This window comes from Ambystoma mexicanum, chromosome 10 (assembly GCF_040938575.1).
Source record: "Ambystoma mexicanum isolate Mex_15411 chromosome 10, UKY_AmexF1_1, whole genome shotgun sequence".
Classification (NCBI taxonomy): domain Eukaryota; kingdom Metazoa; phylum Chordata; class Amphibia; order Caudata; family Ambystomatidae; genus Ambystoma; species Ambystoma mexicanum.
This window is the reverse complement of record NC_090932.1, coordinates 1,680,675,932-1,680,699,978: the sequence shown is the minus strand read 5'-3', so window position 1 is coordinate 1,680,699,978 and position 24,047 is coordinate 1,680,675,932. Positions and strand designations below refer to the sequence as shown.

General features: G+C 52.8%; 1 non-coding gene across 1 annotated transcript; it reads left to right on the top strand.

Annotated features, from left to right (window-relative positions):
- Nucleotides 1–14,662: 14,662 nt before the first annotated feature.
- TRNAF-GAA (transfer RNA phenylalanine (anticodon GAA)) lies at nucleotides 14,663–14,735 on the top strand. Its single transcript has one exon. It is a non-coding gene; the product is annotated as a tRNA-Phe (tRNA).
- Nucleotides 14,736–24,047: the final 9,312 nt, after the last annotated feature.

Genomic DNA, 24,047 nt, shown 5'->3' with positions numbered 1-24,047 from the left:
TGCTCCCTTCATTGGATGTTCATCAGGGCACCCTTTCTCCTCCGGTCTAACCATCTGAGGTTTATGGAGGTGTACATTGTCGAGGCCAAAGCCCCCTACCCTTACTGGTGTCGAGCGGGCAATTGACAATCTTACCCTTCTGTCCAGTTCCGCTGAGATCACTGGAGCAAGAAGGGATGTGTCCTGATGTAATGTGACTGGTGATGAGATGTCCAAATTTAGTACCAACGGTCTTACTGGGGAGTCTGGGTCATTCTGGTTGTTGTGGTTGTGGACCTCAGGACCGACTGTACTATCAGAATTTTCCATGAGGGCTCTTGGGGAAGTTCCCCCTAAATTCAGCAGCGGGGGGAAGTCGATGCTACTCAAGTCCCACTTTGAAGCTGCCTCCTCTCTCAAATTTTCTTTTAATTCACTTCTGCTCATTTTCCCATCAAATTATACAGTTGTCGAGGAGTTAAAGATATCAGGTGGGTTTGGAAATACAAAAGTTCCACAGGCAATTGGGGTAGGTTTTTTCCCTTGTTTATTATTTTTTTTTATTTTTAAGTCCCCACCCAGCGTAGGTATTGTCCCACTCTGTAGGATTCCTACCATGCTCTAGGGTGGGTGCTACGAGATAGCTTAATACCACTAGAGTATTAAATAGGTTATTCTTTATCCGTATAATTAATACCGGGTTAGCAGCCTCAGCATCAACACCTACATCCCCTTTCATCGTCCCCGTTGCACTACTGCGGCTTTAATACTGTGAGGGTATGACACTATTAACTTTCACTACAACCGCTAACTACCAATCACTACAGAGAGCCTAGGTATGACTGGGTGAAAATGTGATAAAATATGGGGTTTTGCGATTTATCAGCATTAAGATAAAAACAAAACTACCCACTGCGGGTCTTCTGCGTGCCGTGCAAGGACAGCCTATAGATTAATACCTTGAAAGTATATATAGGTTTCCTAATTGGATTTTTATCCTCTTTTCCACCCATAGAACCTACCCCCCCCCACTGAAAACTAACAGAATGTTTTAGCAGATTTGGTTATTCCTAATTCACAAATAATGTTCACAGGAGCAATTACCTGGAGGATTCAATGAATTAGTTAGGCTTTTTCCGGAGAGCCCCCGTGCCCCGCGAAGCGCACCGCAAACAGTAAACAGTACTTGGTGTACTTGCTGGGTGCGCGCGTGGGTGCGCTGGGGGAAGTGGTTTTATGCACAGAATAACGTGCACGCCTCGGGGGCGGGATCAGGTGCCTTGAGTCCTTTGAATGACAAGAAAAGAAAAGGATAGAAAGAGAAGAAGGATTACTCTCTATCCGGTATACTACCTAAAGCCCCCCCCCTCCCAACCCGTGGTTGGCAACGTGCTCAACACAATTTGACAGCCCGTGTTGGCAACGTGCTCGACACTGCTTAACGGCCCGTGTTGACAACAAACTGTAACGCTCACCTGACTCCCACGGAGGCGCTGGTTCGCGCTGCTGTGACCTCTTCTAAGGTGATGCACAGGGTTCGGAAGACGGACTGGACCGGGCCCACCAAATCTGGCTTGTATGGCTCGCAGAAGTATCCTTCTGTAGGCAAAAATAGGGGATTAACTGTCTGCTGGGTAATGCAATCGGCCTCCCACTTTCTCCTCTCACCCTCCTCACCTTCTGATGCAGGGGCGCGTTGGTATCCAGTTACTTCACTGGATTTTCGGATTGGTGAGAACCAAACTTGCTTGGCTTCCAGGTAAGTTTTTTGATAAGAGGTTCCCCTTGTGTCCATGCATTAATGTACTAATGCTAGTGTCTTTTTCCCCATAGGGGACGGGGTACGGAATGCCGGGGAACAGGCACCGACCCGAGATGAGAGGTGAAATCCTTGTAGAAATCAGGTAAGTCTTTAATGAGCATTTTTTGGTAATGTCTTTTCATTCGCTCATTAACGCTGATGTCTCTTATTCCCCTTAGGGGACGGGGTCCAGAAATGCCAGGATGCGGCGCGGACCCGAAATGAAGAGGGAATGAATCAACAGGTAAGTCTTAACATGGAGATTTAGCTTTCCTTATTCCCTTCTCTCTCTCACCTTTTGTTCTGGTCTTTTTCTCCCTAGGCGCTGGGGCGTGACTGCAAATCCGGATGATCGCTGCTGAACATGGAGGCGCCCTGTAAAGGTGAGTGGAATGCGGCGCTGCAGCGATCGACGCGATGAGCTTTTAAATAAAAGTCTTCCTTTTCAGGATTGTCGGCGAGATGTCTCCGGGATGCGGATTTAGCAGGTAAGGACTTTTCCTTCTTCTGTTCTCTTCTTCTCTTCCTTTGCAGGTGATCCAGGATACTGGCAGGCGTGGCAGAAGTCAGGATGCAGGAGCAGACACGGTGAGCGTCCAGCTGCTAGAGGCAGAACAACGCGAAGCACGTGTGGCTGTTCAGGTGGGGTTTAAATAGCCTTGGAAGAAGTTCCAGGTATGTATCCTTCCTCCAATCAGGTATGTATCCTTCCCCGACCACGCCCGGATGGTAAACTAGTCCCACTGGTAAAGTAGTTCCTTTCAGGCCTCAAGGAGGCCGGGATCCTGCAGCATGGTCTGCATCAGGTAAGTGCACCCAAGCACTCCCATAATGAGCCTGGCGCCAGGACTGATGTCTTTTATGATCCGGGCGCCATAGGCGCCAGGACACTGTCTTAAGGGCCCCTATATGGGGTTGCTGGGTCCTTCCTTGGGGACTGGATGTCTGCTTTCGGGGACGCAGGGCTTGAACCGGCTCCCCGGGAGCGGGCATCATGACACAAACACAAAACAGTCACCTTTTATTATGTTTAGTGGGCCAGGCAGTCCAGTGTAGCGGTGAAATATGTCCTCCCTATGGACGGACCGCGTGGTTTGTAGATGCAGTGACTTCAATCAGGCAGCAGCACGGGTCCCACAAAGTCCTCCCTCCCAGTAAACAATACTTGGTGTACTTGCTGGGTGCGCTGGGGGAAGTGGTTTTATGCACAGAATAACGTGCACGCCTCAGGGGCGGGATCAGGTGCCTTGAGTCCTTTTATTATGTTTAGTGGGCCAGGCAGTCCAGTGTAGCGGTGAAATACGTCCTCCCTATGGACGGACCGCGTGGTTTGTAGATGCAGTGACTTCAATCAGGCAGCAGCGCGGGTCCCACAAAGTCCTCCCTCCCAGTACTTGGTGTACTTGCTCTGGTACTGCTTTGGGAGTCTGTCATAGATAGGGAATACGTCGGAGGACCCAATCCCCTCGAAGAACAAGTTACTTTCTTACCTGGTAACGTTCTTTCGATGGGATGGTCCGACGACGTATTCCATATCGCTCCCTCCCTGCCTTCCCCGCTGCAGAATTTCTTTTGCGATTGCAGCTTACGTTCAGCAAGGCTTTGTGTCTGACTGGCAGTTGACTAATGTCACACGTTCTGGGGGAAAAACTACAACTGAGGCTACGGGCGTCGTGCGTCCTACTTATCACATCGGAAGACGTCGGAGGAGGTCCTCGACGACGGCACATCGACGTCATTGATGCAGGACGCAGACGCCGAAGAGGGGTTCCGAGGCAGCACAGCTGTGGTGATTACCTGTCATAGATATGGAATACGTCGTCGGACCATCCCATCGAAAGAACGTTACCAGGTAAGAAAGTAACTTGTTCTGTCCTCTGAGGGCGAGATGGAAGGGGTGCTGTCATCTCATAGCTCTTCTTTGCCAGAAGAACCCCCACCTAAGACAACGTATCAGGTCCTAGATCCTAGGTATAATTTATTTTTTTATAAAGTATTTTATTGTTTTAGACATAATAAAATAATCACAATGAAGCAACAAGCAAACAAATCAACTTAGAGACTGTCATGGTCATTCAGAATCAATGTAGATAGTACCATAGCATCAGAAGTCAAACGGCTTCCACAGAACGTGCAGTAGTATGTAATACAAATACATATCCTAATACAAAACAAAACAAAACATCCAGTACACATTCCTCAGGCTGTGGGAGGGGGTTCTCAGGTCGCTCCTTCTTCCCATCTGCCCCATATTTTCAAGGCTTTGTTGGAACAGCCCCGTGCTGAGTAAATCCTATGCTCCATCATAGCGCATCTGTCCATATCTAATTTCCATTGGTCCAGTGTTGGGGAGTCAGGGGCTCCCCATTTCTGCGCTATGTTGCGCTTGATCAGTCCCATCGCCGTGTGTAGGAGTAATATCTCCCACTTATTAGCTTCCATCTCGCCAGGCACACCTAGGAGCAGAGTCTTTGGGTCCTGTGGCAGGGTTCGGTTCAGAACTTGAGAGAGTTCCCTACAGCATGCGTTCCAAAAAGTTTGTATCCGGGGACATGCCCACAAAATATGAATGAAGGTTCCCTCCTCCTCCCCGCATCGCAAACAGTTCGGGTTTGGGGCCCGTTTCCAGCCATATAAGCGCGTTCTAGGGTAATAAACCCGGTGCAGTATTTTCAACTGCACAAGTCGAAGCCTAGAGGAAATAGCGATTTCTCGGGGGTGCATGAAGACTTGTATCCAGTCCTCTGGATCTATCTCTCCCACATCCGCTTCCCATTTCGCCTTCAGCTCGTTCAGTTCAGGGGTGGCAAAGGAGGACATGGCATTATAGAGGATGGAAGTGCATTTGGTGGGAATGTACGCCGGGAGAACGTTACGCTCTATAGGGGTATAGTCTGGCAGTTGTGTATCATCTGTTAGGTAGGGACTTAGGGCGTGGGCCAGGCGTATATAATGGTATTGTTCCGTATGTGGAATCTGGAATTGCAATTGTAGGTCATCAAATGAGGTCAATCTACCCTGCGTGAGCACATTCCCAACCCTAATAATCCCTGCCTTAACCCTCTTGGGCCACGGCTCAAACTTCTGAGTCGCAGCTAGATTGTAGTTTTGCCAGAGGGGTTGTGCAGTAGTAACTTTGTTTCCCCGCCCAATGAATCGGTGTGCTTGTCTCCACACCGTAATCATGTGTGTTTTGGTTGTGGGTGGGGGGGTTCTCGGGAGGGGTTGATAAAGGAGGGACAGCGGGTCGGTGTTCTGCATGGTGGCTATCTCAGCACGTATGTGGGGCAAGTCTCGGTTTCCGTGGAGAAGATCATTAACCACTACCAGTTGTGATGCCCAGTAGTACGTTTGTAGACTGGGGACTCCTATTCCTCCCTCCCAGATCGATCTCTGAAGTGTGGTTAACCCAATTCGTGGTTGGCCTCCCCCCCATATGAGATCTCTAAGGAGTGTCTCCACCTGGTGAAACTCCAGATCAGGGATTCCAAGTGGGGCATTCTGGAGAACGTAAAGGAATCTGGGAAGGGATATCATTTTAAAGAGTGCCGCTCTTCCCATAAGTGTCAGGGGGAGGAGTTTCCAGTGTCGGACATCAATAATGAAGCGGTCCGTGATCGGTCGGAGATTGTGTTGTATATAACTTGATAAGTCCCCAGATATCCATATTCCCAGGTATCGAAAGCCCTGTCGTTCCACCCGATACGGGCACTCCTGGGGAATTGCTTGGTCTCCACCCTTTATCGGAAAGAAGACTGATTTCTCCCAGTTGATTCTAAGTCCGCTAAGTTCCCCAAAGCGGATGAGTAGTTGTGTTACAATGGGGGAAGACCTTGGTGGGTCACCCAGATATACGAGGAGGTCGTCTGCGTACAGGGGCGTACGATCCTCGTGACCCTCCGGCCATCTGAATCCTTTCCAGGCGGTGTTTTGGCGAAGCCAAAGAGCCAGTGGCTCAATAGCAAGGGCGAATAAAAGAGGGGACAGTGGGCATCCCTGTCGTGTACCCCGACCCAGGGGGAAGGACCTGGAGGACCAGCCGTTTACCTTCACTTCAGCTTTGATGTTAGTATAAAGTAACTGCACCCATCCCAGAAAGGCCTCTCCGAATCCCATACGGGGCATGACCTCCCAGAGGCAGTCCCATCGAATGGAATCAAACGCCTTTTCAAAATCGACTGCCAACAGGGCCAAGGGTTCGTTTATGATCGGGGATCTCTCCAACGCTAGATGGAGGCGGCGTAGATTCATCCGAGTCGATTTGCACGGCATAAATCCACATTGGTCCGGGTGGATCAGGGTGGGTGCAACTAACTGTAAACGGTTCGCTAGTAACTTCTTAGCGAGGATCTTAGCCTCCCCGTTGATCAGTAATATAGGCCTATAGGAGGCACATTCATGTGGAGGTTTGCCAGGTTTGGGAATGACTACGATAGTCGCCTTGCAAAGATCTGGTGGAAGGGTCCCCTGATCCCGGGCAGTAAGGAACAATCTGTGTAGAGGAGCCGCCATTTTATCTGCTCCTAGCTTTTGCCAAGTTTCGACAGGGAATCCATTTGGGCCCGGGGCCTTCCCTGATTGGAGCTGAGACAGCGCCTCCGAAATCTCAGCCTCCCACAAGGCAGAGTCCAGTTGGTCTCTCTGTTGTCCCGAGAGAGTCGGTAACGTTACCGCATCTAGGAGGGAGGGGTTTAGTGGTGAGGTCGGGGCTCGGTACAGGTCCGCGTAAAACTCTGCGAAGGCCTCAGCGATCCCAGAGTCTGAATGGTAGCTGTCGCCCTGTGGCGTAACTATTTCCCGGACATGGCGTTGTCCTTCGTCCCTCCTCTGTAGCCAGGCGAGCAGTTTACCTGCCTTGTCCCCTAGTTCGTACACCCTCGCTCTAGCCTGCCAATGGGCCTGCTTAGCGTCATCCATCGCTCTGTTCCAAAGGCATTCTTGGGCACGCTGGAGGGATCTATGGGTCTCGGGCGTAGGGTCAGAGATATGCTTAGTCTCCCAGTTACTCACTTCCTCTTCGGCTTTTAGTATTTCCCGAAGCCGGGTGTTTCTTTTATGTGTCGTCCAGGAAAGAATCTCACCCCTGAGCACTGTTTTATATGCCTCCCATAGTATCACGGGGTTATCCACCGACTCCTCGTTAATTTCAAAGTATTCGGCAGACACCTCCTCTAGGCGAGCCATCAGCTCCGGGAACCCCAGGTAGTAGTTGTTAAGTCTCCATGTTCTAGGGGGGAGGGGGCCCTGCATACATAATTCAACTGAGAGAGGTGAGTGGTCCGAGATACCCCGGGGGAGTAGAGTTGCAGACATTGCCCTGTAGAGGTCGGTATGTGGCAAAAAGAGGTAATCCAGTCTGGACATGGAGCCGTGAGCGCCTGAGTGAAAGGAATACTCCCTAGCATTCGGGTGTAGCTCTCTCCATACATCCCGGAGCCCAAGAGCAGATGTAAAATTGGCTAATCTAGTGGGAGTGTTTGGGTTGCGATTTCGGAGATGGGAACGGTCCACGCTATCATTCATGGTGTCATTGAAGTCTCCCCCCAGAACGAGTGTATCAGGGTGGTGTTTCCCTATAAGGGTAGTGAGGTCGTCCAGTAACTCCTGTCCCAGCCCAGGTGGAGAGTAGATTGAGGCAATAGCCACCGTCTGACCCCAGATGGTTCCCATAACGAACACGTATCGGCCCCTCCGATCCCTTTCAACCATTTGCTGGACAAATGGGATGCGCTTGTGTATCAGAATGAGGGTGCCCCTGGAGCCCATTGTATACCCCGCCTGAAAGGCAAGTTGGTAGTTAGTCCTCTGAAAAAAGGCACAGTTTGATCCCGCCAGGTGGGTTTCTGTCAGAAGGGCCACATCAGGGGAGTGTCTGTTTAGAAATTGTCTGAGAAGACGCCGTTTGATTCCCGACCCCATCCCATTCACGTTCCAAATAAGGAATTTCAGAGATTTAGTGTGTCGTATGGGTGTCCAGTTAATCTGTGCGGAGGATGCTTAGTACACATGGTGGGACTGTCAAGGGTGTAGCAATCAGGAAAAGAAGGCGACATGGTATCTGCCTGTATCAAAAGAGCGGGGGTGTTCCGTAAAATAGTACAGAGCGCCTTCAACCAGAGATAATGATTCGCATGACCTACGAACACATGACAGTCTTGAAATAACAAACAAAACTTTAAACATTCCCAACTCCCCCCCACCCTATACTCCACCCCAACACGAAGTACCTGTCGCCCCAACATAGCTGAGCCTTCAATTAAGGTATCCGCTCAAAAGCCAGACCCTTGGACAGGGTCTAGATAAACAAGAGAGAGAAAAAGAAAAAAGGGAAGGGGGGGGAAATGGAAGGGAGAGGGAAAGGACTTAGCTAGGGGGGGGGGGTGAGAGCCTCCTCCAGAGTTCCCTCCCTTGCACCAATGTCAACATCTTCCATGGTGGACTATTTATGCGTGGGGCCCAGGAGTGCGAAAAGTGCACGCCCCCCTGTCAGAGCATATCTCCTAGGCCCCAGGAGTAAGGGGCAATACTCTGTTTAGTGTTCTTCTTGATCTGCCACTGGCTCCAGGATCTCCTGTCCTTCCCGTTCTGGGTTTCTCCTCGGGGAGGCTCGCCTAGGCCTCGGCCGGGGTCTTCCTCTCGGTCTCCTTGGCCTTGCTGTCCAATCGCCTTCTACGTGGGCCTCCGCCCATTTCCATGCTTCTTGCGGGTCACTGAAGTGAACAGTAGTTCCTTTATGATAAATCTTTAGTTGGGCCGGGAAGAGCAGGCCGTATTTCACATTCAGTTGAGCCAGTTGTCTCTTGAGTGGTTCAAATGATTGTCGTACCCGCTGCACTTCTCGGGTATAGTCCGGGAAAAAGGCGATTCGGGAGCCGTTATGGGTAATCGACCCTTGTGATCGTGACAGTTGCAGGAGGGCGTCCCTATCTCGATAGTTGAGTAGGCGGACGATAATAGTACGTGGCGGAGCACCCGGGGGTGGTTTGCCCGGCGGCATCCTATGAGCCCTCTCCACTGAGAAAAACTTTGAAAAGGATGTGGCCTCGAAGATATCCACGAGCCACTGCTCCAAGAATAGTTCCATGCATTGTCCCTCTTCCCCCTCCGGCAGGCCCAGGATGCGGACAGTGTTACGGCGGGATCTCCCCTCTCCATCCTCCACCCTCGATTCAAGGGTTTTAAGGCGGTTCAAGGCCTGGGACAATTGAAGATTGATCCTGCCAATGTTGTCCTCCACCTCAGAGATGCGGTGTTCCGCCTCTCCTGTTCTGGAAGTTAGTTTCTGCAGGTCGTGGCGCAGGAAGGAAACATCTGCCGCCATACTGTCTATTTTGGTCTCCATGGAGGATCGGGAATTAGCAATGGCCGCCATTACATCATGTAGGGAAAGAGGGCCGTCCCCCATGGGGGAGTTCAGTCGTGTTGCTGGGCCCGCCGGGGCCGGGGTAGTAGCGACAGCAAATTGGTCCATACTGCTCTGTGTGGATGGTTTTTTCTGCCTGTCTTTCCCCATGGCTCCGGAGTCCGTGGAGCGTCGGGCACAGTGGGTCAAGTGATATTATTTATACCCAGTTGAACCCACTCCGGTGTGTGGTGTTGCAGGTCTGCAGCGGATCAGATGGAGACCCGCGGGTCCCCCCGGGCGTCCTCCAACTGGCTAATATGTATTCTGGGTAGTAGGGACTCGGCGTCCTGTATTGGGGTTTCACGGGGCCTCCAGAGACCGTGCAGGCCTCCGTCGTATCTCACAGTCCCTCGCTAGGTGGTGGTCCCCTTATGTCCCCTACGCGGCACCGGGCTCCGTTTTCTGTGTGGAGCGGGGGGGGGGAACCCACCTACCTCTAGCGCGGTCTAGCCCGGCCGCTGCTGTCCTCCACCGCTCAGCACTGGGACGAGATGGCCCAAGAATGGGGGCCGCTTGTCACCGGGCTCGGGTCTGTCCAGGCGTCCTCCGGGTGCCAGCAGGTTCAAATAGTGTCCGCCTCATATACCGCTTCACACCGCACCACGAGCCACAGTCATGCAAAGGAGACCTGCCCTCAGGCCCCGGCGGCCATCTTGATCTCGCAGTTCGGACGGCGCCACCGGCCTTCAGCAAACTGTAGATTTAGCCAGTCGGGTGGACCGTTAGGTGCCCAGATTTCAGTCGATCCTAGCCCACAGCTTCACGGGCACAATCGCGGCGTTGATATCGCCCGAAATCCCCAAGAATCAGGATAAAAGTCCTAGGTACAATTTAAATGTATGGTTTGTTCTGCCTTGTGGTTTCTCAAGTACCAGGATCTTTATCAATATTTATTTGCAGGTCATTTTCAGCAACATATGCTTCCAGTCCTTTCAGCTGCAGCTGGAGACCTATTGGTGTTCTATCCAGCAAAGCCAAGTCATCAGCATACAATAATCTATTTACTGGGCGTCCACTAATATGCAGTGGGAGCATCTTATATTTCCTAAATGATCTCCTAGGATAGATATGTACAGGTTAAATAGGGCAGGGGTGGGCTAGTAGGCATGTATAACTGGGGGGGACCATTCTTAAATTGTAGAATGATGTGTTACTTACAGGGAACTGTGTTGGTGTTAAAGATAATCACCCTGTTCCCAGAGTGCAAGTATTTCAAATCATGCTCACATTTAAAGTAATAACAGTTGTTATGATTTATTCAGAAGAAAACTCTGTTATCAACCCCTTAATTCAGGGGACATGTGTTTATTTACATGTTTTGTAATTGAAAATCAAATGGACAACATATATACAGTGGCTAGTGGGCAGCCTTGCTTTACACCCCGGAATATCCTTTTTTCCTCTGTCAATAATCCCAACCTTTTCAACTGCACTCTGTGTAGTGCCAGTGTGAAGGGCCCTCAACTGATCCATCAGATTTGCAGGACAATCCCATGATAATAATTTTGTCCACAGCCGATGTCTATGCTGTCAAAAGCCTTAATTAAATCAACAACGGCCAAATAGATGTTGCCTTTGTTTGCAAAGACCATGCTCTTTAACTTTGATAGAAAAAGGATATTTGGGCTAGTGCCCAATCACTTAACAAATCCGATTTGAAAAGGATCCAATCAGCCTTCCATACTGGACCAATCATTTAGTCTCCTCAAAAGAAGGTAGATCTTCCCCAGAACATCTAAGGGCAATAGCGTGATCATTCTTCGGCCGTCCCTATTGCCCTTCGTAAAAATAGGTATGATAATCGCGGGTTTCCAAGACTTAGGGATGTCACGAGCAATCCTCATGTTTGCTAAAATGGAACACAGCAATTGGACCCATAACTCCGGATCGCGCTTCAAAATTACATTTGATAGGCCATCTGGTCCTGGGGCATGAGAGGTACTAGCTTTCTTTATCAAGGTGACTATTACCTCCAAGTCGTGATCCAAATTCCAGACCGGCTGTGATTTAAAGATCTGTAATTCTGAGGAACCCGGTTCGGAGTATAACTTTTCAAAATGGTTTGTCCATTTATCCTCCGAGACAGCGTTTGATTGATCATTTGTCTGAGTGTTACCATTAGATTTAATCAAATTCCATACTGCGCACAAATCTTTCTTACTGATGGCTTTAAGCATTCTTTCTGCATTCTGTTGGACCATGGAAACCGATTCCAACAAAGCCAATATTTATATTGGTTTTTCAGTTTCTTGATGAATGTGTCTATATCGGCCAAGGGGTTATTCTTAAGGAGCCTAATTGCATTCCTCAGAGCACGTCTTTTCACGACTAGCTGTATATAATCACCTGAGAAATTGAGCATGTGTGAAATTCCGAGAGGAAAATAACTTACTGTTTGTTCGTCGTATCAGGCCCTGATGCTAACGTTTCAACTGCACTCTCATTCTAGAGAAGCCAGAGACTGTGCTAAGCTTGACTTTACCATCATATCCTGTGCTGAAAACGTGGTGAAGGGAAGCCAAAGGCTTGAACATCCTGACATATTATTTCTTGAACACTTCTTTCTTTTACAAAACATTGTTTCCACATTATTTGTATTTAGAGGTAAGGATTGGCAATAGGTTTATTAGTATAGGCACTTTTATTTTGACAAGACACCACTAGGACCTGCGTTATTATTTGATGGTCGTAACTTGCTCCCATCTGTAGATTTAGGATTAGATGGGCGTTTCTCAAACCCTTTTTGAAGCTCAATAAACACCCTTGAATTGTGGTCACGTGTATCTGTCTTACTGTTGATAACATGCTTTCCTTACAGACATTTGGAGCATCATCGTTCCTTCTTCAAATTAACATTGCTTGACGTGATGATCTGTTAGCAAACCATTGAAATTTTGGCCTCAGATGCATCCTTCTATATGAAAGATAGAAGGGGCATGCTAGAAGGAAGTGCTCCAGTGATTCGACCCTATGTAGGCAGTATGGACATTTATTTGATTCCCTCGTAACCCAGGCATTCCGTATTGCTGCCACTGGTAGGATGCTGGGATGTTGAACCTTTATTTAGTATAGAGCAACCTAAGTCTCATAATATCCAGATATGATTTATATCCCCTGCTGCTCTTATTCTCCAAATAGATTATCATCGCAGAAGTGAATACAGATCTCAAGAAGTCCTGATCTATTTTCTGCTGGTAGGTTCCTTCGATGATTTGTTTAGCGTTACCCCCAATGTCAGCAGGAGACTGCCAGAGATCACTATGACCTATCAAACGCAGCCAACTTTTGACACGCGAAAACCACTTCATACACAAAGCTCCTGGCTGCCCCCAAAATGTCAATAAACGTATGTAGCTCCACTCTGCTCCACAATCTTATCCAATGTAAGATGGGTATTAGGGTCATAATGGCCCCTATGGCAGGTAGAACAATCTCCCCGTGGATTAAGATTGTGGATGTCCCACACAGGAGTCTTAGGGTGTTCTTTATTAAACCATTCTCAAATGTCCCCAATTTCCTACAGCTCGAGTGGCCCCAGGCCCCAGAGCTCTGCACCATATAAGGCAGCCTGCCTGACTTGGGCCTTGTACATCTGAAGAAAGGGTCCCAGTGTGCCATCACCATAAAACAGTGTGGTGATGCCCCCACTGTATCTCAAGTGTCCCTTCGGTCTTGGCCAATTGTTGGTCCCATCTATACGAGGTAGTAAATCGTACTCTAAGATAGACATAATGACTTAATTGTTCAATATGTTTAGTATCCAAGATCAGCTTATATGCTGGTTTCTTTCTTCTTTTTGTAAAGGTCATTGCTTTGGCCTTATCTATGTTAAATGGTAACCCTACCCCCTTACAAACCTATGAGAACAAATGCAGTTGCATTTTTCAACCAGAGGACAATTTAGAATCGCATCATACGCCAACAATAAAACAAGGATTTTGTCTCCAGCCAGAGCCGGGGCATCAGTTTTAGGCAGAATCCTGTGCAGTTCCCTTAGGGAGCACTACGGAAGATTAGCACTACAGGTGAGAGCAATAAATCCCCTTTGGTATCAGTCCGTACCACAAAGATTTAGTTGGTAGCTGTGGATCAGTAGTCAGACTTATCTCAAGAGGGAGATGAGCAGTATTCAGGGTTTACACAATAGGCCTTCAGCACTTTGGAACAAGGAAACACTGACCAAAGCTTTGTATTAAAAAGGAATATATATTTATTGTATACACTACTAATAAAACACCTTTATCACGGTTCTTAAGTTAAATTCAGTCAAAAAAAAGTATACACAACTCCCTAGTTAAATTGTAGACAAGTCTGAGCAAGACTGAAAACCGAGCAAAATGGCACAGTGAAAACCAAACACAAATGGCACTCTAGCAATTTCTTCCAAGGGAATGAAAACACAAGTCATATAGAAATATCTTCTTATAGGCCCCAGCAACACTTCCCATGGGTTTGTGAACCAGTTTAGGCAAGGCAGTACATCAGTATAGCAAATACTTAAATGAAAACTGAGCAACATGGCACAAGGTTTAAAAGTGGGAAGGAAGGGGTGTTTATAAGAAGTAGGTGCACCAACACAGTTCTAGCTGAGAAGCAATCTAGTGAATACAGTTCTAACAAATGTAGCCAGAGTCTGTAGGCCTGTGCCAGAGTCAGTGGTACAGGGCAAGGGCCCAGGAGCAAAACGTTCTGCAGTCAAGTCTTTGGTTAACGAGGTTGAAAAGGTGGATGCAGAAGGTGAAAGACAATGTTAAGAGAGAGGGGCGGCCAACCCAACAGGTAGGTAAAGGATTTAAAACACCTTTAGCTCTACCACGCAGAAAGGGCAGCCTGGCAGAACAATGTACCTTATAAATGAAGAAGTGGCTCCTGCGGTGGCGGTTGTTCCTGGTAGTTCCTGCAGTTAGGGGGATCCAGCAGAGGAAGAGAGGATCTCGTCGTGGAGGACGGTTCGTGTTACTGCACTACCCAGGGATGAAACCAGCCGCGGTGCTGCCCGACGAATAAAAGGTACGCTCCTTTAAATCGCGGTCCGGGTGGACGGGTGCCTGGCTACCCGGTCTCCAAGTAAAGGGTACTGGTGATTCGACCAGGGCAGGTCCAGGAAGGCGATTGGCAAACTGGTTGGCCCCACCAGCTCAAGGGAAGAAGGCTCTTGCAGATGAAGATCTTCTCTCGTCGTGTGGAGAAAAGTGGTGAGACGCTGCAGCAGGGCTTCACCGGTGGTTCAGTCGTTGCAGATGTCTTTAGCTTCTCTCCTCTTTGGCTTCTGTGTTCCAGTGGCGACGTCTTGCTCTTCAGTCCTCAGGACCCTGTTTTTATGCAAAAAGAGCCCATTTATACAGCCTAGCTGTCACTCACACAGTGGAGTGGTCATCTTGGTGGGAGACCCTCCAGCCTATCAGGATAGAGTGTGACATGGGTTGCTGAGGCAACCCTGTCCAGGGGTCCTACTCCCCCTCGGACTCTGCTCATCAGCCGAAATAGCTCAGTTGGGAGAGCGTAAGACTGAAGATCTAAAGGTCCCTGGTTCGATCCCGGGTTTCGGCAGAACGTTTTGAACTTTGAAGAGAACATATTTATTTACACTACCATTGACCTACCCACACCCCCTTGTAATTATAGAAAACGACACCACTGGCGCGAAAGAACTGAGGCACGAGAATAACAAACGTCGTCATGGGAGTCCCGACAGGGCGGCATAGCAAGACACAGCACGGGTAGTACTCGCACACCAGGTACCAATGACCCGGTGCGCCCCCCGCCCCCTCCTGCAAAGTCACACACCACAGAGTACCCCTGCTCTGCTGCTCGGCAACCTGTGTGGTGTGCCCGAAAGGGGGCGGGCGATGGCTGGCAGCCTATCTGATAGGCCCGTGGTGGCTGACTCCCCGCCTCCTCGGTGGGTGGCAGCCTATCAGACAAGTCTATTATTGCTCATGCGCCGCCTCCTTGAGAGGGGCAAGGCTGATGCTCTGCCTGAACTGAAAGGTGCAAGAGCTGAGGCTCTGCCTGAACTGATAGGTGCAATGGCTGAGGCTCTGCCTGAACGGAGAGGGGCAAGGCTGAGACTCTGCCTGAACTGAGAGGGGGAAGGGCTGAGGCTCTGCCTGAACTGAAAGGTGCAAGGGCCGAACCTCTGCCTGAGCTGACAGGTGCAAGGGCTGAGGTCCTCCCTGATCTGACAGGTGTAAGGGCTGGGGCTCTGCCTGAACTGAAATGTGCAAGGGCTGAACCTCTGCCTGAGCTGACAGGTGCAAGGGCTGGGGCTCTGCCTGAACTGACAGGTGCAAGGGCTGAACCTCTGCCTGAGCTGACAGGTGCAAGGGCTGAACCTCTGCCTGAGCTGACAGGTGCAAGGGCTGAGGCTCTGCCTGAACTGACAGGTGCAAGGGCTGAGGCTCTGCCTGAACTGACAGGTGCAAGGGCTGAGGTCCTCCCTGATCGGACAGGTGCAAGGGCTGAGGTCCTCCCTGATCTGACAGGTGCAAGGGCTGAGGCTCTGCCTGAACTGAAAGGTGCAAGGGCTGAGGCTCTGCCTGAGCTGACAGGTGCAACGGCTGAGGCTCTGCATGAACTGAGAGGGGCAAGGACTGGGGCTCTGCCTGAACGGACAGGTGCCGGGGTTGAGGCTCTGCCTGAACTGACAGGTGCAAGGGCTGAGGTCCTCCCTGATCTGACAGGTGCAGGGGTTGAGGCTCTGCCTGAACGGAGAGGTGCTGAGGCTGAGGCTCTGCCTGAACTGAGAGGGGCATGGGCTGAGGCTGTGCCTGAACTGAGATGTGCAGGGGCTCAGGCTCTGCCTGAACTGAGAGGTGCAAGAGCTGAGGCTCTGCCTGAACTGACAGGTGCAAGGGCTGAGGCTCTGCCTGAACGGAGAGAGGCAAGGGCTGAGGCTCTGCCTGAACTGAGAGGTGCAGAGGCTGAGGCTCTGCCTGAACTGAGAGGTGCAGAGGCTGAGGCTCTGCCTGGACTGAGAGGTGCAAGAGCTGAGGCTCTGCCTGAACTGAGAGGGGCAAGGGCTCAGGCTCTGCCTGAACTGAGAGGTGCAGAGGCTGAGGCTCTGCCTGAACTGAGAGGGGCAAGGCTGAGGCTCTGCCTGAACTGAGAGGTGCAAGAGCTGAGGCTCTACCTGAACAGAGAGGTGCAGAGGCTGAGGCTCTGCCTGAACGGAGAGGTGCAGAGGCTGAGGCTCTGCCTGAACGGAGAGGGGCAAGGCTGAGGCTCTGCCTGAACTGAGAGGTGCAAGAGCTGAGGCTCTGCCTGAACGGAGAGGTGCAGAGGCTGAGGGTCTGCCTGAACTGAGAGGGGCAAGGCTGAGGCTCTGCCTGAAATGAGAGGTGCAAGAGCTGAGGCTCTGCCTGAACGGAGAGGTGCAGAGGCTGAGGCTCTGCCTGAACTGAGAGGGGCAAGGCTGAGGCTCTGCCTGAACTGAGAGGTGCAGAGGCTGAGGCTCTGCCTGAACTGAGAGGTGCAAGAGCTGAGGCTCTGCCTGAACGGAGAGGTGCAGAGGCTGAGGCTCTGCCTGAACCTAGAGCTGCAAGAGCTGAGGCTCTGCCTGAACTGAGAGGGGCAAGAGCTCAGGCTCTGCCTGAATGGAGAGGTGCAGAGGCTGAGGCTCTGCCTGAACGGAGAGGTACAGAGGCTGAGGCTCTGCATGAACTGAGAGGGGCAAGGGTTGAGGCTCTGCCTGAACTGACAGGTGCAAGGGCTGAGGCTCTGCCTGAGTTGACAGGTGCAAGGGCTGAGGTCCTCCCTGAACTGACAGGTGCAAGGGCTGAGGTCCTCCCTGAACTGACAGGTGCAAGGGCTAGGGCCCCACCTGAACTGACAGGTGAAGGGGTTGAGGCTCTGCCTGATCTGACAGGTGCAGGGGTTGGGGCTCTGCCTGAACTGACAGGTGCAGGGGTTGAGGCTCTGCCTGAACTGACAGGTGCAAGGGCTGAGGCTCTGCCTGAACTGACAGGTGCAAGGGCTGAGGCTCTGCCTGAACTGACAGGTGCAAGGGCTGAGGCTCTGCCTGAACTGACAGGTGCAAGGGCTGAGGCTCTGCCTGAACGGACAGGTGCAAGGGCTGAGGCTCTGCCTGAACTGAGAGGTGCAAGAGCTGAGGCTCTGCCTGAACTGAGAGGTGCAAGAGCTGAGGCTCTGCCTGAACGGAGAGGTGCAGAGGCTGAGGCTCTGCCTGAACTGACAGGTGCAAGGGCTGAGGCTCTGCCTGAACGGAGAGGGGCAAGGGCTGACGCTCTGCCTGAACTGACAGGTGCAAGGGCTGAGGCTCTGCCTGAACTGACAGGTGCAAGGGCTGAGGCTCTGCCTGAACGGAGAGGGGCAAGGGCTGAGGCTCTGCCTGAACTGAGAGGGGCAAGGGCTGAGGCTCTGCCTGAACTGAGAGGTGCAGAGGCTGAGGCTCTGCCTGAACTGAGAGGTGCAAGAGCTGAGGCTCTACCTGGACTGAGAGGTGCAAGAGCTGAGGCTCTGCCTGAACTGAGAGGGGCAAGGGCTCAGGCTCTGCCTGAACGGAGAGGTGCAGAGGCTGAGGGTCTGCCTGAACTGAGAGGGGCAAGGCTGAGGCTCTGCCTGAAATGAGAGGGGCAAGGCTGAGGCTCTGCCTGAACCGACAGGTGCAAGGGCTGAGGCCCTGCCTGAACTGAGAGGGGCAAGGGATGAGGCTCTGCCTGAACTGAGAGGTGCAGGAGCTGAGGCTCTGCCTGAACGGAGAGGTGCAGGAGCTGAGGCTCTGCCTGAAAGGAGAGGTGCAGAGGCTGAGACTCTGCCTGAACCGAGAGCTGCAAGAGCTGAGGCTCTGCCTGAACCGAGAGGGGCAAGAGCTCAGGCTCTGCCTGAACTGAGATGTGCAGGGGCTCAGGCTCTGCCTGAACTGAGAGGTGCAAGAGCTGAGGCTCTGCCTGAACGGAGAGGTGCAGAGGCTGAGGCTCTGCCTGAATTTAGAGGGGCAAGGCTGAGGCTGTGCCTGAACTGAGAGGTGCAAGAGCTGAGGCTCTACCTGAACGGAGAGGTGCAGAGGTTGAGGCTCTGCCTGAACGGAAAGGTGCAGAGGCTGAGGTTCTGCCTGAACTGAGAGGGGCAAGGCTGAGGCTCTGCCTGAACTGAGAGGTGCAAGAGCTGAGGCTCTGCCTGAATGGAGAGGTGCAGAGGCTGAGGCTCTGCCTGAACTGACAGGTGCAAGGGCTGAGGCTCTGCCTGAACTGAGAGGTGCAAGAGCTGAGGCTCTGCCTGAACTGAGAGGTGCAAGAGCTGAGGCTCTGCCTGAACGGAGAGGTGCAGAGGCTGAGGCTCTGCCTGAACGGAGAGGTGCAGAGGCTGAGGCTCTGTCTGAACTGACAGGTGCAAGGGCTGAGGCTCTGCCTGAACAGAGAGGGGCAAGGGCTGGGGCTCTGCCTGAACTGACAGGTGCAAGGGCTGAGGCTCTGCCTGAACTGACAGGTGCAAGGGCTGAGGCTCTGCCTGAACGGAGAGAGGCAAGGGCTGAGGCTCTGCCTGAACCTAGAGCTGCAAGAGCTGAGGCTCTGCCTGAACTGAGAGGGGCAAGAGCTCAGGCTCTGCCTGAATGGAGAGGTGCAGAGGCTGAGGCTCTGCCTGAATGGAGAGGTGCAGAGGCTGAGGCTCTGCCTGAACGGAGAGGTGCAGAGGCTGAGGCTCTGCATGAACTGAGAGGGGCAAGGCTTGAGGCTCTGCCTGAACTGACAGGTGCAAGGGCTGAGGCTCTGCCTGAGTTGACAGGTGCAAGGGCTGAGGTCCTCCCTGAGCTGACAGGTGCAAGGGCTGAGGTCCTCCCTGAACTGACAGGTGCAAGGGCTGAGGTCCTCCCTGAACTGACAGGTGCAAGGGCTGAGGTCCTCCCTGAACTGACAGGTGCAAGGGCTAGGGCCCCACCTGAACTGACAGGTGCAAGGGCTGAGGCTCTGCCTGATCTGACAGGTGCAGGGGTTGGGGCTCTGCCTGAACTGACAGGTGCAGGGGTTGAGGCTCTGCCTGAACTGACAAGTGCAAGGGCTGAGGCTCTGCCTGAACTGACAAGTGCAAGGGCTGAGGCTCTGCCTGAACTGACAGGTGCAAGGGCTGAGGCTCTGCCTGAACGGAGAGGGGCAAGGGCTGGGGCTCTGCCTGAACTGACAGGTGCAAGGGCTGAGGCTCTGCCTGAACTGACAGGTGCAAGGGCTGAGGCTCTGCCTGAACGGAGAGAGGCAAGGGCTGAGGCTCTGCCTGAACCTAGAGCTGCAAGAGCTGAGGCTCTGCCTGAACTGAGAGGGGCAAGAGCTCAGGCTCTGCCTGAATGGAGAGGTGCAGAGGCTGAGGCTCTGCCTGAATGGAGAGGTGCAGAGGCTGAGGCTCTGCCTGAACGGAGAGGTGCAGAGGCTGAGGCTCTGCATGAACTGAGAGGGGCAAGGCTTGAGGCTCTGCCTGAACTGACAGGTGCAAGGGCTGAGGTCCTCCCTGAGCTGACAGGTGCAAGGGCTGAGGTCCTCCCTGAGCTGACAGGTGCAAGGGCTGAGGTCCTCCCTGAGCTGACAGGTGCAAGGGCTGAGGTCCTCCCTGAACTGACAGGTGCAAGGGCTGAGGTCCTCCCTGAACTGACAGGTGCAAGGGCTGAGGTCCTCCCTGAACTGACAGGTGCAAGGGCTAGGGCCCCACCTGAACTGACAGGTGCAAGGGCTGAGGCTCTGCCTGATCTGACAGGTGCAGGGGTTGGGGCTCTGCCTGAACTGACAGGTGCAGGGGTTGAGGCTCTGCCTGAACTGACAAGTGCAAGGGCTGAGGCTCTGCCTGAACTGACAGGTGCAAGGGCTGAGGCTCTGCCTGAACTGACAGGTGCAAGGGCTGAGGTCCTCCCTGATCTGACAGGTTCAGGGGTTGAGGCTCTGCCTGAACTGACAGGTGCAAGGGCTGAGGCTCTGCCTGAACTGACAGGTGCAAGGGTTGAGGATCTGCCTGAACTGACAGGTGCAGGGGTTGAGGCTCTGCCTGAACTGACAGGTGCAAGGGCTGAGGCTCTGCCTGAACTGACAGGTGCAAGGGCTGAGGCTCTGCCTGAACTGAGAGGTGCAAGAGCTGAGGCTCTGCCTGAACTGAGAGGTGCAAGAGCTGAGGCTCTGCCTGAACGGAGAGGTGCAGAGGCTGAGGCTCTGCCTGAACGGAGAGGGGCAAGGGCTGAGGCTCTGCCTGAACTGACAGGTGCAAGGGCTGAGGCTCTGCCTGAACGGACAGGTGCAAGGGCTGAGGCTCTGCCTGAACGGAGAGGGGCAAGGGCTGAGGCTCTGCCTGAACTGAGAGGGGCAAGGGCTGAGGCTCTGCCTGAACTGAGAGGGGCAAGGGCTGAGGCTCTGCCTGAACTGAGAGGTGCAGAGGCTGAGGGTCTGCCTGAACTGAGAGGGGCAAGGCTGAGGCTCTGCCTGAAATGAGAGGGGCAAGGCTGAGGCTTTGCCTGAACCGACAGGTGCAAGGGCTGAGGCCCTGCCTGAACTGAGAGGGGCAAGGGCTGAGGCTCTGCCTGAACTGAGAGGTGCAGGAGCTGAGGCTCTGCCTGAACCGAGAGGGGCAAGAGCTCAGGCTCTGCCTGAACTGAGAGGTGCAGGGGCGCCGGCTCTGCCTGAACTGAGAGGTGCAAGAGCTGAGGCTCTGCCTGAACGGAGAGGTGCAGAGGCTGAGGCTCTGCCTGAACTTAGAGGAGCAAGGCTGAGGCTGTGTCTGAACTGAGAGGTGCAAGAGCTGAGGCTCTGCCTGAACGGAGAGGCGCAGAGGTTGAGGCTCTACCTGAACGGAAAGGTGCAGAGGCTGAGGCTCTGCCTGAACTGAGAGGTGCAAGAGCTGAGGCTCTGCCTGAACTGAGAGGTGCAAGAGCTGAGGCTCTGCCTGAATGGAGAGGTGCAGAGGCTGAGGCTCTGCCTGAACTGACAGGTGCAAGGGCTGAGGCTCTGCCTGAACTGAGAGGTGCAAGAGTTGAGGCTCTGCCTGAACTGAGAACTGCAAGAGCTGAGGCTCTGCCTGAACTGAGAGGTGCAAGAGCTGAGGCTCTGCCTGAAGGGACAGGTGCAGAGGCTGAGGCTCTGTCTGAACTGACAGGTGCAGAGGCTGAGACTCTGTCTGAACTGACAGGTGCAAGGGCTGAGGCTCTGCCTGAACGGAGAGGGGCAAGGGCTGAGGCTCTGCCTGAACTGACAGGTGCAAGGGCTGAGGCTCTGCCTGAACGGAGAGAGGCAAGGGCTGAGGCTCTGCCTGAACTGAGAGGTGCAGAGGCTGAAGCTCTGCCTGAACTGAGAGGTGCAAGAGCTGAGGCTCTGCCTGGACTGAGAGGTGCAAGAGCTGAGGCTCTGCCTGAACTGAGAGGGGCAAGGGCTCAGGCTCTGCCTGAACTGAGAGGGGCAAGGCTGAGGCTCTACCTGAACTGAGAAGTGCAAGAGCTGAGGCTCTGCCTGAACGGAGAGGCGCAGAGGTTGAGGCTCTGCCTGAACGGAAAGGTGCAGAAGCTGAGGCTCTGCCTGAACTGAGAGGTGCAAGAGCTGAGGCTCTGCCTGAACGGAGAGGTGCAGAGGCTGAGGCTCTGCCTGAACTGACAGGTGCAAGGGCTGAGGCTCTGCCTGAACTGAGAGGTGCAAGAGCTGAGGCTCTGCCTGAACTGAGAGGTGCAAGAGCTGAGGCTCTGCCTGAACGGAGAGGTGCAGAGGCTGAGGCTCTGCCTGAACGGAGAGGTGCAGAGGCTGAGGCTCTGCCTGAACAGAGAGGTGCAGAGGCTGAGGCTCTGCCTGAACTGACAGGTGCAAGGGCTGAGGCTCTGCCTGGACTGAGAGGTGCAAGAGCCGAGGCTCTGCCTGTACTGAGAGGGGCAAGGGCTCAGGCTCTGCCTGAACTGAGAGGTGCAGAGGCAGAGGCTCTGCCTGAACTGAGAGGGGCAAGGCTGAGGCTCAGCCTGAACTGAGAGGTGCAAGAGCTGAGGTTCTGCCTGAACGGAGAGGTGCAGAGGCTGAGGCTCTGCCTGAACGGAGAGGTGCAGAGGCTGAGGCTCTGCCTGAACGGAGAGGTGCAGAGGCTGAGGCTCTGCCTGAATGGAGAGGGGCAAGGCTGAGGCTCTGCCTGAACTGTGAGGTGCAAGAGCTGAGGCTCTGCCTGAACGGAGAGGTGCAGAGGCTGAGGCTCTGCCTGAACTGAGACAGGCAAGGCTGAGGCTCTGCCTGAACTGAGAGGGGCAAGGCTGAGGCTCTGCCTGAACTGAGAGGTGCAAGAGCTGAGGCTCTGTGTAACGCTCACCTGATTCTCGCAGAGGCGCCGGTCTTGACTGGGCGACTACCGTATCTTCAAAGGTGATGTGTAGCACCCGGTTGGCTCTTTGGGCTGGACCTCTGTGCACTGTATGCCTGACGTGTAGAGTAAGATGTCTGCAGATAGAAAATATGGGGTTAATGAACTGGGGTTATTGGGGTGTCCTTATCTCTTTCCTCTTCTCCTCTCCTGTAGACCCCCAAAGGTTAACGCTCTCACCTTAGGTAAGTGAATGCCGAGCTCTCCATCTGCCTCGGGGCAGGGTGCTGTAACCAGTTTCTTCACTGGATAGGTAGCGCAGGCCTCTTGACTTCAGAGGACTGCTGTCCGTCATTTACTGCACGAACGGTAAGTTTCGAGTCGTTCAAATGTCTTTAAAGTCTTTAGTAATGATGTCTCTTGTTTTGCAGGGTTCCGGCGATGACGGGCTGAAGTGAGTTGAAGATGGAGCCCGTGTGATGAATAGAAGCGCCTGGAAGCACGTAAGTAAGCGCTTGTTGCCTGCTTCACGATGCGCTCTAACTGTCTTTTTATTTTGCAGGTACGAGTTCGGAGCGGCTGCAGGGTGCCGGAATACCCACTGGATTAGATGTGGAAAGGAGTAATGGCACGTGAGTATTAAAGTTCCCCAATGTCTTTAAACGCACCTTGTTTTGTCTTTCAGATGCGGGATGCAGCGCCGAAGGCCTCCGGAGCGTGCAAAGAGTTGGTAAGCTTTTGTCTTTCAGATGCCGGAATGCAGTGTGAAGACCTCTGGAGCGCACAAAGAGTAGGTAAGCTTTTGCCTTTCAGATGCCGGAATGCTAACCTGTTCTTTCTTGTCTTTATAGGTGTTGCTGAAGACTGTATTCAGGATGGTAAGCCTTTGCCTTTCAGATGCCGGAATGCTAACCTGTTCTTTCTTGTCTTTATAGGTGTTGCTGAAGACTGGATTCAGGATGGTAAGCCTTTTTCCTTAGGCCCAGGACCGGATGCAGAAGACACGATGAGCGTTCTGCTGCAGAGGTTGCAGAATAACGCAAAGCAAGATTCATCCACTGGGTGTGGTTTAAATAGCCTCCTGTAGTGCTTAGGTGTCTCCTTCCACAGCCACGCCTAAGTAAGAAAAGAGTTCCTGGTAAGAAAAGAGTTCCTGCCTTCCAGAAGAGTTCCAGTGTTCTGAGGGAGTGGCTCCAGCCCCACCCAACAGGAAAAGTAGTTCCAAACAGAAGAGGATCAGAGGCTCAACTGGCAGGCAAGTAAGCAGCATGGTCTGCTGAAGGTAAGTCCACCCAAGCATTATGAGCCCGGCGCTTCCAGCGCTGGGACTGGGCATATTTATGAGCCTGGTGCCACTGGCGCCAGGACTGGGTCCAAAAGGTCCCAATTGGGACTGGTTGGCACTCGGAACCTGGGTTATGGATCTGCTTCCAAGGGAGTTGGGAAAACCCTGACCTTTTGGAAGCAGAGATCATGACAGTACCCCCCCTCAAGGCCCCTCCCAAACCGGGCTTCTCCGGGGGTTTTGGCTTGTCAGTAAATGTTCGGGGAAATCTTTTGATTAGGCGAGGAGCGTAGACATATTCAGCAGGTTCCCAGGATCTC